Raw genomic sequence first — 12,518 nt, 5'->3', positions numbered from 1 at the left:
AGCAGCTACTTTTTTTTTTTAAAGGAACCAAAAAGGAATGAGTTTTATTATTAATCAATTGAATTTTCAAGGAATTTACAAACATCCTAGTTCAATTATCCATGAATCTAATACACATGTAACTTATTGGTAGCATCTACTTTCTAGGGTTATTGCTAGAATAAAATGAGATAATATTTGTAAAACATTTCACAAACCTCAGAGCAGAATGTGAATGTTAAGTATCCTCATTATCTTGACTATATTTAGGTTGGGGCTAAGATTACAAACTAAAACCAGAAAGAAGTTAGAAAAGTGACATTTTCTTGGGTTAACTCAAAATTAGAAAGTTGGGAAAAGGCTTAAGAAGTTTGTCTATTCTGAAAGGAGATCAGGTTTTTGGGAAACGGAAGTCACAAAGCCAGGTGTAAGCCTCAGTTCTAGCTATGTAACTGGGCAGATTATTCACTCTCTCAGTCTGTTTACTTTTCCTTAATGGGAATAACGATCCTTATTTACCTTGGAGACTCGCTGAGAGGACAAACAAGAACCTGTGTAAATTGTAAATTGTCTATTTCCTTACAAGTTTTGATTTTTACCTTCATTGTTATTTTAATCTTCATTATTTTCTCTCCATTTTATCTTATCATCTGGCTTATTAAAGCCTAACTCTGATACCTCCAATGCCCCTGAATTCTGGGAGACCAGGAGAATGCAAACTGTGGCCAGTCCAACCACATTGGAAAGATTCCAAGGACAGGCCTGGAAACAAATTAAATGTCTGTCATCTGAGGATCAGCCTGGCTTGGCTCAGCGAGTCTCTTCACTAAAAGGTGATGATATTTTTTTTTAGGTCACAGAAACCCAAGAAACCAGCTCCTAATGTACTGTGGTTGTAGCCTGCATTAGTGGGGGGAAGCACACCTGAAAGAAGCACAGATATGGTCCCAGACACTGCGATTATTGAGTATACACAGAAGCACTCTGGAGGTAGTCCTTCCATGCACAGGACACAGCAAGCCCTGTTCTGATCCTAATTACAGTCATTTCTTCCTCTTCCTTCCCTTTCACCCCCATTGAACCTCAGTTTCCCTATCTATCAAATAAAGGGACTGAGGTGGATGTTCTGCAAAAAGCTTTTTAAAATCCTAGGATACTCTTTAAACCACTTCATTTCTATTCTGCTGCTCTCTTTAATTGTTTTCAGTCATGTCTGTCTCTTCATGCCCCATTTAGGATTTTCTTGGCAAAGATCTTGGCGTGGTTTGCCATCTCCTTCTCCAGCTCATGTTACAGATGAGGAAACTGAGGCAGAGTTAAGTGACTTGCCCAAGATCACCCAGCTAGTGTCTCAGGCCAAATTTGAACTCAAAAAATATCAGTCTTTTCAGACCTGGCATTGTGCCAGCTGTCTTTCAGTTCTGTTAGAAAGATTTAAAACTTAATGTTGGGCTCCTAATAGTCAATACAAGACTTTTTTTAAGTGGGTGAGACCATGGTGTGTGTGCTTTTGGATTCATTTCATATTTGGTTTTATGAACCAAATTTAACTCCCCCTCTCACATTTCCATTCCCCCTCACTGTAGGGAGTATTTGTGGTCCTCCGCTTTCTCTGGTGGGCATCTCTACCAGTCTGCCAAGACTGGCTTTAAACTCAATCATGGAGGACAGAGACAACCCTAATTTATCCACGCAGTGATCTGGAATTCCTCAAGAAAAAAGAAGCCATGAGAACAAATGAAGGCCATTGTTTTCATGTGATTAGAAGATCTCATTAATGACTGATGGGCCAGCTGAGCCAGGGCAATCACTGAACGTTATAAGCCTCAGTGGCCATGAAATGCAAAATGAAGGCCACTCAGAGCTTAGCTGTCAAAGGTTTTTCACTTGTCCAGAGCTGGTTTCTGAAAGGTGCGACCATTCTTATTATTGGTGAGCACCAGTGATGTGGCTAAAAAGATGGGTCTGGGGGTGAGGGCCTCAGATCTCTCCTGAGGCACTGACTGGTATTAAATGGGCAACACAGTAAGCCATTACATCACCCTATCTCCTGTAACCAAATAAGAGACATATATTGTCTGCAGGGAGTAGTGCAGGCTTTGCTGGAGCAACAATAGCAACAAACAAAGAAGAAAGAATCCTGTGAGGAAATGTGAGCCGTGCAGCATGAAAGACCAGAAGGAACATCTAATAAAGGATGATGAATCAATAAGCGGTCCCTCTCTTCCAGCTGTCTCCTCCAACCCGATGATTTTGGGGGAAGCTTTTAGAGACTGGCTTTAGTGCATCATAGGGTTCTGCCCTACCCCTGGTCACACGTCCAGGCTTACGGGCTCTAAAAAGCTGAAAAACTCACACAAAAATAGATGTTTTAGCAGGGATTATATTTGCTCCCAAGAAAACATGTGCTAGATATAGAGGTCACATATGGTGAACCAAATCAACACATAGCATTAAAATAGCCATATGATCTTGAATAAAATCAAGTTCCTTTTCTGGGCTTGAACTCCTCTATATAGAAAACAAAGGGTTAAGACTAAATATTCATCATATTCTCTTGTGGTGTAATTATTTTTACACTAAATATCCTCATAGTAACATAAATGTCAAACTTTTAAAACCTGTTTATAGTCCCAGCATCTTAATTGCAATGAATATCTTATTGAGGAAGTAGAATTAAAATGAATTAGAATTAGAATTAGAAATGTCAGTGTGGTGGAACAGAAAGATCCATCAGAAAACCGGATTCAAATCCTGCCCTGCAGAACCTCAGGCCAGTCTGGACCTATAAAAGAGGTTTGAACTAGAAAATCTTGAAGGTCCCTGTCAGTTCAAAATCTTATGATATTATGACAAGGACTTTTAAAATTTCTTCAGAAAAAGACTATTTGAGCCAGGACAGAAGAGAGAGCTAAATCAAAGTATAGGCAGCCCAACATCTAATCTGGCCCATGGTTGAGCCAGCAAGAGGGACAGATTCTCTAAGAAGTAAAGTACCCAAGCTATTGCAAAAGGATTATTAAGCATTAGCATCATCTGGCTGGTTAGTGTTAAATTTACAAGGACTGGAATCAACTTTGGGTTTGCAACACAATTAGTATCATCTAGCTGGATACTGTTTAACTTACAAGTCAACTTTGAGTTTGTAGCAAAATTAGCATCATCTAGCTGGATACTGTTCAACTTACAAGTCAAGTTTGAGTTTGTAGCACAATTAGCATCATCTAGCTGGATACTGTTAAATTTACAACAAAGACTGGAGTCAATTTTGGTTTTGTAGCAGGATGCACCATCTAGCTGGGTACTGATCAACTTACAAAGAATGGAGTCAACTTTGGCTTTGGGACTGTGAAAGGAGAAAGAAACAGAGAACCAAGTGTAAAACTTAAGTAGAACCACCAGGAATCTGGCCTAAAACCCAACTGTTCCTGCTGGGGATGGAGCCTAATCTTAGCCACTACATTAAGGAGTAAATGAAGCTGCCATCTCTCTACCAACAGAAGAAAATGTCAAACATAATGAAGAAATGAAGATTAAGAGAATCCCAACAGTTTTATTAAGAAAAAGAGATGTGCTCCACAAAAAGTTCAAGTAGAACCTGAGAGAAAAGAATGGTCGGACCACAGACTAAAATAGTACTTTGATGAAGGAAGTGATACAGAATAATTTTAGAAACTAGAACTCTACAGGAATGAATGCAAAGAGAATTAATAGCTTAGAAAACAATGTGGTAAATCTTACCCAAAAAACAAATTTCTTGAAAATTAGAATGGGCTCAAACCACAAAGATTCCATAAAATATGAAATATTAAAATAAAAGACTGAGGAAAGACAGAAGAAAATTTAAAGTATGTACTATTAAAAAAAACTGCTCTGGAAAATAGGTCAAGGAACAATGGATTCATTAGATTGTAGAAGCAGGTTAGAGTGAGGTTTTCACTTTTATTTCTGATCAACAACAAAAGCCTGGTCATGATATTTCAAGAAATCATCAATGAAAATTTCCTGGATCATTTAGAACCAGAGGACAAAGTGAAAACATAAAGAATTTACTAGTTACTTATTAAAGGAACTACAAAATACAATTTTCCAAGATTCATACCCAAAATCTAGAGTTTTTAGCCAAGGAAAATTATGGAAAGCAGGCAGAAATAAAGAGTTCAAACACCAGGGAACCACATTCATGATCACTTAAGAGAGGGCAGCTACTGTGAAGAAATGGAGATCTTGCAATACTATATTTCCAAAAGACAAAAGAAAATGGTTTAAAAGAAAATTAAAAATATGAAAGCATTTGAGGATTTGGAAGAAACTACATGATGATGAAGTGCTTCTATTCTAAAAGGAGTAAAAAGAAAAAAGGATTAAGGCTACTTTTAAAAGAATTCAAAATTTGAATTCAGAATTTCTTTAAGAGTCATAGAGTAAGTTAAATATCTTGGAAGGCTTAGGGATAGCTTTGTTCTATTTTAATGAGTTTAAGAAAAAGGAAGGGATTGGGAATACATTAGGAAAGGAAGAAGAAAGGGGAGAGAATATATTATAATATATATACAAAGAAAAGGATAGAGGGAATGGGTATTTTCAATAACCTCACCAACAAATGAGAGGTGAACATATACACAGAAAAAATATGATGTAGAAATAAACTAAACGGGGAAATAGATTGTGACAATGCCAAATGTCAATGTCCAAGGTGGAATGTGACTGGAAAGGAAAAAATGAAACTAAAAGTAGAAACCTGTGACTCAGGGTAGGGTGAGGGAAAGAGAAGAGGTGCAGCGCGAACTTAACAAACTGATTCAATTGTAGCTTGTTAGTGATAAACTCCTTTTTTTAAACCACCTTCTTTATAAATGGGCAAAGACATAGAAAATAAGAGGAAAAGGAGTAATAGGTTAGAGTGGGGGAAATGCAGAATTAACACTCATAACTGTGAATGAGAATCAGATAAACTCACTTATAAAATGGAAGAGGATATCACAATAGATTAGAAAACATAATCCACCAGTATCTTGCTGATAAGACAAACACTTGAAGCATATAAATTTGTAGTTAGAACTAGGGACTAGAGCAAAATCCATTATGCTTCAGGTAAACTCAAAAAACTAGAGGAGGAATCATAATTTCAAAGAAAGTAATAACAAAATTGGACATAAAGGAAATAAGCAGGAAAACTATATTGTGCCTAAAGGCAGATAATGAATCAATATCAATAAGATATGTATACTGAATAGCAAGTATCTAATTACTTTAAAAAAAAGGTAATTACATGACAGAGAGAAATAGACAGTACAACCATACTATTGAAGGACCTCAATGTACTTCTTTCAGACCTAGAGAGATCTAACCAAAAGATAAATAAGAAATAAAATAAGGATTTTTATTATACAGAAATTAAAGGTCAAACAAAGCTCTTTGGTGATCATAGAATGGGAATGCAGAATGGGAAGGAAGATATAAAGACATTTCTCAATTGTGCATAGTATTTTTACAAAAGAATCATTTTTTGAGGTCATAAAGCCTTCAAAAGTAAATACAAAAAACTCCAAAGTATGAAATATATCCTTTATTTACCAAAGTGCAATAAAATTATAATCAATCTTTGAAGAAAGGAATCAACATGAATTAGAAAGTAAGAATTGGTAAAGTAAGAATGTCAATTATCATGATATTTTTGAAAATATTAGAAATGCAGCTCTTTTTAGAGAAAAAAGTATATATGACAAAAATAAATTGAGGAAATGAAGATAGGCAAAAACAATTTGGAACTTTGCTCCCAAAGTCACTAAATTATAAATATTTTTTTGACTTGGTGATACCACTGGTAGGCCTATACCTCCAAGAGATTAAAGAAAGAGGAAAGGGACATATATGTACAAAAATATTCATAGTAGCTCTTTTTGTAGCAAAGAACTGGAAACTAATGGGGGAGTGCCCATCAACAGGTGAATGGCTGAACAAACTATGGTACATGAATATATATTTTCTTTTTAAAATTTCATTCATTCATTTTAATAATGGTTTTTTAGTTTCAAAATATATGCAAATATATTTTGCAAGATCTTTTTTCTTCCTTCCTTTCCCCCACCCTCTCCCCTAGGCAGCAAGTAATACAATCTATGTTAAACATGTATAATTCTTCTATGCATATTTCCACAATTATCATGCTGCACAAGAAAAATCAGATCAAAAAGGGAAAATGTCAGAAAAAAAGAAAGCAAGCAACAACAAAAAAGGTGAAAATAATAATGCTGTGATCCACATTCAGTCCCCATAGTCCTCTCACTGACTCTCACCATCATAAGACCATTGGAACTGGCCTGAACCACCTCATTGTTGAAAAGAGCCACGTCCCCTAGAATCAATCATTGTATAATCTTGCTGTTGCCATGCACAATGATCTCCTGATTCTGCTCATTTCACTCAGCATCAGTTCATGTAAGTCACTCCAGGCTTTTCTGAAATCATCCTGTTGATCATTTGCCATAGAACAATAATATTCTATAATATTCATATACCACAATTTATTCAGCCATTCTCCAGCTGATGGGCATCCATTCAGTTTCCAGTTTGTTGCCATTACAAAAAGGGCTGCCAGAAACATTTTTACACATGTGGGTCCCTTTCCTTCCTTTAAGATCTCTTGGAATACAGTCTCAATAGAGATACTTCTGCATCAAAGAATATGCACAGTTTGGTAGCCCTTTGGGCATAGTTCCAAATCACTCTCAGAATGGTTTGATCAGTTCACAACTTCCCCAACACTGCATCAGTGTCCCAGTTCCCCGCCCTTCAACATTTATCATTATTTTTCCTGTCATCTTAGTCAATCTGAAATGGATAGTGGCTACTTGAATATATTAGAATATTTTTATACCATAAGAAATAACCAAAGGGATGATTTTTAGGAAGACTTGAAAAGATTTGTATGTACTGTTGCAAAATTAAGTGAACAGAACACAGAAGGTAATTCATATAATAACATCTGAATAACTTGAGAATTCTGAGCAATGCAACAAACAACCATCCCTCAAAAAGATTAATGACGAAGCATGCTATCCATCACCTAACAAAGACAGAGAGGTGATAGATTCAAGGTGCTTCTTGAGACAAATATTTTCAGACACAGTCAATGTGGGAATTTGCTCACCTATGCATATTTTTTACAAGAATTCCCCCCCTTCTCTCTCTCACTGACTGTATGTCTCTCTTCCCTCTCTCCCTCTCCCCCCTCTTTTCTTCCTGCCTTTCTTTCCCTGCTCTCTCTTGTGTGTATAGGGGGAAGCATTGGGAGACTAGAAGAGAATTAGGATAATAATAACAGGATTACTCTGAGAAGCAAATGAAATAATATTTGTCCAATGCTCTGTTTCTTCTAAGTTTCTCTAAAACATTGATGGTTATTATTATCAGATGGCTCCTAAGGTCTCTTCCAACTTTAGATCTATGAGCCTCAGCTACACCCAGAAAAGGAACACTGGGAAATGAGTATAAACTGTGAGCATTTTGTTTGTTTGTTTGTTTTTCTTCCTAGATTATTTTTACCTTCCAGATACAATTCTTCCTTCGCAACAACAACAACAAAATTCGGTTCTGCACATATATATTGTACCTAGGATATACTATAAGATATTTAATATGTATGGGAATGCCTGCCATCTAGGGGAGGGGGTGGAGGGAAGGAGGGGAAAAATTCGGAACAGAAGGGAGTACAAGGGATAATGTTGTTAAAAAAATTATCTATGTATATGTACTGTCAAAAAATGTTATAATTATAAAATTAATTTTAAAAAATAAAATAAAAATAAAATAACATTAAAAAAAATAGATCTATGAGCCTATAACACTTTCTTGGCATCCTGCCTTTGAGAAATGCTAAGTAAAAGAGATAATGAGGGTGAGGCTGACCTGCTGCTCTCAGTACCTGGCCTGGTTCTTGTGGGGAGGAGTGGAGAGGGTTTCATATAGGGCAGACGTGCAGGTGTGGAGTAACCCTATTCACACTGTCCACTTCCAGAATCCCCTTAACTTTTAGGGGGTTTCATAGGATCTGAGCTGAAAGGGACCTTAAATATTATCTTGTCCAAATATCCTTCCACAGTGTGGAATCCAGAGTGGAGAAATAATCACGTCAAGTTAAATGGGTAAATGAGACTTGTCCGGGTGTCCAAGGCCATTTCCTCCATATACCCAGCCAAATAACGTGCACTCAGAAAGTTCACCCTTGGAATCCGAGCCCTGGAGAGTGGCTCCTTCGTGAAAGATAGGGCCCTGCAGGGTTCAGCACAGCTGCACACTTTCACACACATCTCTGGTCCTCCCCCTCCTTATCCATTGTCATTTCTGGACAAGTACCGTGTAATTTGGGGAAATACATATTGGGTAATTACTATGGCAATGATTAGGGATTCACTTTCGAAATGAGGAAACATAATTATAGTTGCATTTTGTACCGTTTCTAGGACAACAAGAGCAATAGTGATTGATCAGCACTTTCTCTCCCTAACAGATAAGCTATTCTCATTCATATGAAATGCTAAACAGCAAATTAAATCAGCTTATTAACCCATGGGGAGATGCTGGGGGAAGTGGAATGAGATTACATTTGGCGGGGGTGACTGGCTTTTATATTTTATGGAAAGGTATAGCTCTAGATACAATGGGGAAGACCAAAAGCCAGAGCTATTAATGATATATAGTAGGATACATTATATATATATATATATATGTATATATATATATATATTTTTTTTTTTTTTGCATTGAACCTACTATGTGTCAGACACTGTGCTAAGTGGTTTTACAGCTATTGTCTCATTTGATTCTCACAACAGATATGATTGTTCCCATTTTACAGTTGAGGAAACTGAGGTAAACAAAAGTTAAGTTTCTTTTCTAGGATCATACACTTATATATAAGGCCAGGTGTGAACTTAGGTCTTCCTGACTCCAAATTCAGTGCTCATCCCACTACTGCAGTTGCAAATTTATAGCAGAAGGGGCAGCTAGGTGGTGCAGTGGATAGAGCACCAGCTCTGAATTCAGGAGGATCCGAGTTCAAATCTGCTCTCAGACATTTAACACTTCCTAGCTCTGTGACCCTGGGCAAGTCACTTAACCCGGCCTCAGGGGGTGGGGGGGGGAAATATAGCAGAAAATCAAAGGAATTGCAGAATATACTTTATAGGTTACATGTATGTGAAACTGGAATCACAAAGTCATGAAATATTTCAGATGAAAACATGTCAGAATCATCTGTTTCAGCCTTCAAATTCCAGCTCAAGATTCATTGATTCAAGACAAATTGTAGTTTAATCCACTTTTAAGGAGATCCAGGATCATAGATTTTATCCACAATCTTTCTAAGTGACCTCAATTATCTTCAGAATGAAATTCACTTTAAGGTAAATCTATTCTATACTCTGGAGAGGGAGGACTGTTGGTCCATGTTCTCTTTATAAAGGGCAGAAATAAAACCTTGCATTTGTACAGTGTTTTTAAACTCTTTACATTTCTCTTTTGACTGTTAGCTCCTTTACATTATTTCCCTCTCTATCATACCTATCAGCGAACTAAGGTTAATTGAAATGCCCCAAGATGGGTAGCAACAGACAAGGCCATTGCTTTAGACCTGGAAGGAACTTTAGAGGTCAATTAATCCAATCCTTCATTTTACAGATGAAGAAACTGAGTCCTTAGTTGACTTAGTAAAGGTCATAGAGGTTGTAAGTAGCAGAAGTGGGATTTCAAAGGCAATCCATTTTGATTTCCATGGCACCATGATGCTCTATATTTGAAAACAATAAATCACTCATCCTCCTCTTCTCCAACATAATCAGCCTAAATTCCACTAAATTGGCATTTCATTTCCAATTTCCATCCATTTAATCATTTTCTGTTCCTTTTTCCAATATTTATGTGTCCTTGAGACTTCTGGGTATGAATGAAACATCATTTCATTTTTGATGACGCCAAATCTGAGAACTTCTATTAGGAAAACAGAAAGCATTTGGGTTGACATGGTAAAGAGACAGGGGATTTTATGGTAATTTCACCTTGACTTTCCTCCCCAGATACTCTTCTAAGAAGTGAAGATAATTCCAGAGGAGGGGCAGGTAAGAGAATGAACTAGGAAATTTTTAAAAGATATTTTCAGTATACTAAAAGGGGAGCAAGGAAATGGGCTCATTAGATAGATGGAAAATAAATTTATAGTACTGTCCTCCAGGGCCAGCCTTGGGCGGTATTGTGGAAGAGGTGAAATTTGCCTCTGGTTCTCAACCACCTCCTCAGTCCTTCATCTTTCTCTGGGTATCTCCTTTTGGTTCTACCCTGCAGGCAACCAGTGCCCTCATTCTACTCCTGTACCCCATCCAAGCTTACCATACCTTTCTATTCCCCATTAAAACCCTTCCCTCTCCCTCCTGACCTCAGCAACCTCCCATGACTCCTAAAACAAACTCTTCCCGCCTGCCATGGTAGTCTCCATATTCATTTTCTGAAGCTTTTTTGTATACTGCTCTCTCTGCCTGGAATGCCATTTCTCTCACCTCTACTTATCCAAAGAGATATCTTTTAGAGTCTTAAGTGGTTCACAAAGACTTTGTCTACAGGGAACTATTTCTTCTCTTCCTTTTTTTCTCTTTTTCCTCCCCTCTCTCTTAAACAACCCTGAACATTTACTGCATATATTATTTTTTTTTGATACTTATCAAAGCAATATTTAATACTTTGATACTTCCTTTGTGCAGCTTTACCCTTCGTAGAGGATTGTAAAGGCTACAAGATTATAGGTAGCATTGTTGTGTGATACAAGGTACAACACCAAGCACAGTGCTATGTACAGAGTAGTTCTAATTTCACCTTTTGGTGTGGAATGAGTCACATCGTTCTGCTATATAGCAATTCTTTAAATATCTGACTTCAAGAAAACAATCATATTCTCTTTTCCAGGGTAAACGTTCTTAGTTTCTTTGACACAAAGATTCTTAATCTTTTCTGAATCATGAATCTTTTGGGCAGTCTAAAAGCCTATGCACCAAGTCTCAGAATAATATTTTTAAAAACACAAAATAAAACACACAAAGAAAATCAATTATATTGAAATGTAGTTATCAAAATATTTTAAAAGGAAACAAGTTCACCCACCACAAGTTAAGATCTTCTGCTTTGATTATTTCTCAAATGATAGTCTCTAGACTGGGTCATTCTCTTATGGATATATTTTGGTTTGTTAGTTTTCCTCTTCAAATAGGGATTCTCAGAAGTGAAAAAAGTACTCTATTCATTCAGACCATCATTCAACATCTACTAATTGTATGCAAAGCATTATTTAGCCCTAGAGAACCAAATTCACTAATTCCCAATCTAGAGTTTGATCCACTAAGAAGATGGCAATATGGACCACATCACAGACTGACATTAATATTGACTTTCCAACAACTGGTTTATTGCTTTAATAATCAGAATACCTTTCCTCAAAATTTAATTCAGTTAAGTCTTCATTCAAAATATTACGAAGAAAGAAAATGATAAATAGAGTAAGTCGGGGGGTGGAGGAAGGGGGAAGTTGATATAGCACAGAATAGGAAATCCACAGTGGGCATTTTAGAATTTTAAGCACTGTATTTCCAGGAAATTCAGAGATGGAAGGCTATGGGTGTGGGACACCATATATTATCAGATTTGGTTGAAATATTGGTTAGTTTTGCTGATGTGTTTTTCTCCTTCCTTTTTTATTTTTTGTTATAAAGAAATTTTTTTTTAAGGGGGAGAGATTTGGGAATAAAAGTGACAACAAAATATATTAATAATGTTTTTTAAGTTAAAAACCATTTAAATAACATTTTTTTGGGGGGGGCAGCTAGGTGGTGCAGTGGATAGAGCACCAGCCTTGAATTCAGGAGGACCCGAGTTTAAATCTGATCTCAGACACTTAACACTTCCTAGCTGTGTGACCCTGGATGAGTCACTTAACCCCAGCCTCGGGGACAAAAAAAGTAAATAATATTTTTTCTTTTTCTTTTTTTTTGCTGAGGCCATGGGGTTGTGTGACTTGCCTAGGGTCACACAGCTAGGAAGTGTTAAATGTCTGAGACCAGATTTGAACTCTGGTCCTTCTGAATTCAGGGCCTGTGCTCTAACCACTGCACCACCCCGCTGCCCCTTAAATAATATTTTCTCACAGATGGTCGCCTCTTCTAGACTATGACATCAGGTCCTTTAGGCCAGGGCTTTAAACTTTTTGCACTCATGATTCCTTAGGTATGCAGGTACAAAACTGATGACCCCATATTCAATTATATGACCCCACATAGGGTTGCGCCTGATGCTTTAAGAAGCTCAACTCATCCTTACACAAAATATAGAAAATACCTTGTTAACACTTTCAGCAAATAGTTACTGAGTACCCACTATGTTCAAAGCATTGTTCAAGGACCCTATAGATACAAAGCTATATGAGATCTCTTATAGCTGCTCTCAGAATGTCTGAGCTGTCAGTGTTAAAGTCTAACAAATCCTAAATAAATACTTCT

The 12,518-nt window shown here is 36.9% G+C and overlaps 1 protein-coding gene across 3 annotated transcripts in view; it reads right to left on the bottom strand.

Moving 5' to 3' along the window:
* The window catches only part of CRACD (capping protein inhibiting regulator of actin dynamics), a 265,993-nt gene that overhangs the window by 57,808 nt on the left and 195,667 nt on the right, over nucleotides 1-12,518 (bottom strand). The window lies entirely within an intron of this gene.

This window comes from Sminthopsis crassicaudata, chromosome 6, assembly GCF_048593235.1.
Source record: "Sminthopsis crassicaudata isolate SCR6 chromosome 6, ASM4859323v1, whole genome shotgun sequence".
Classification (NCBI taxonomy): domain Eukaryota; kingdom Metazoa; phylum Chordata; class Mammalia; order Dasyuromorphia; family Dasyuridae; genus Sminthopsis; species Sminthopsis crassicaudata.
This window is presented reverse-complemented; position numbering and strand designations above follow the sequence as displayed.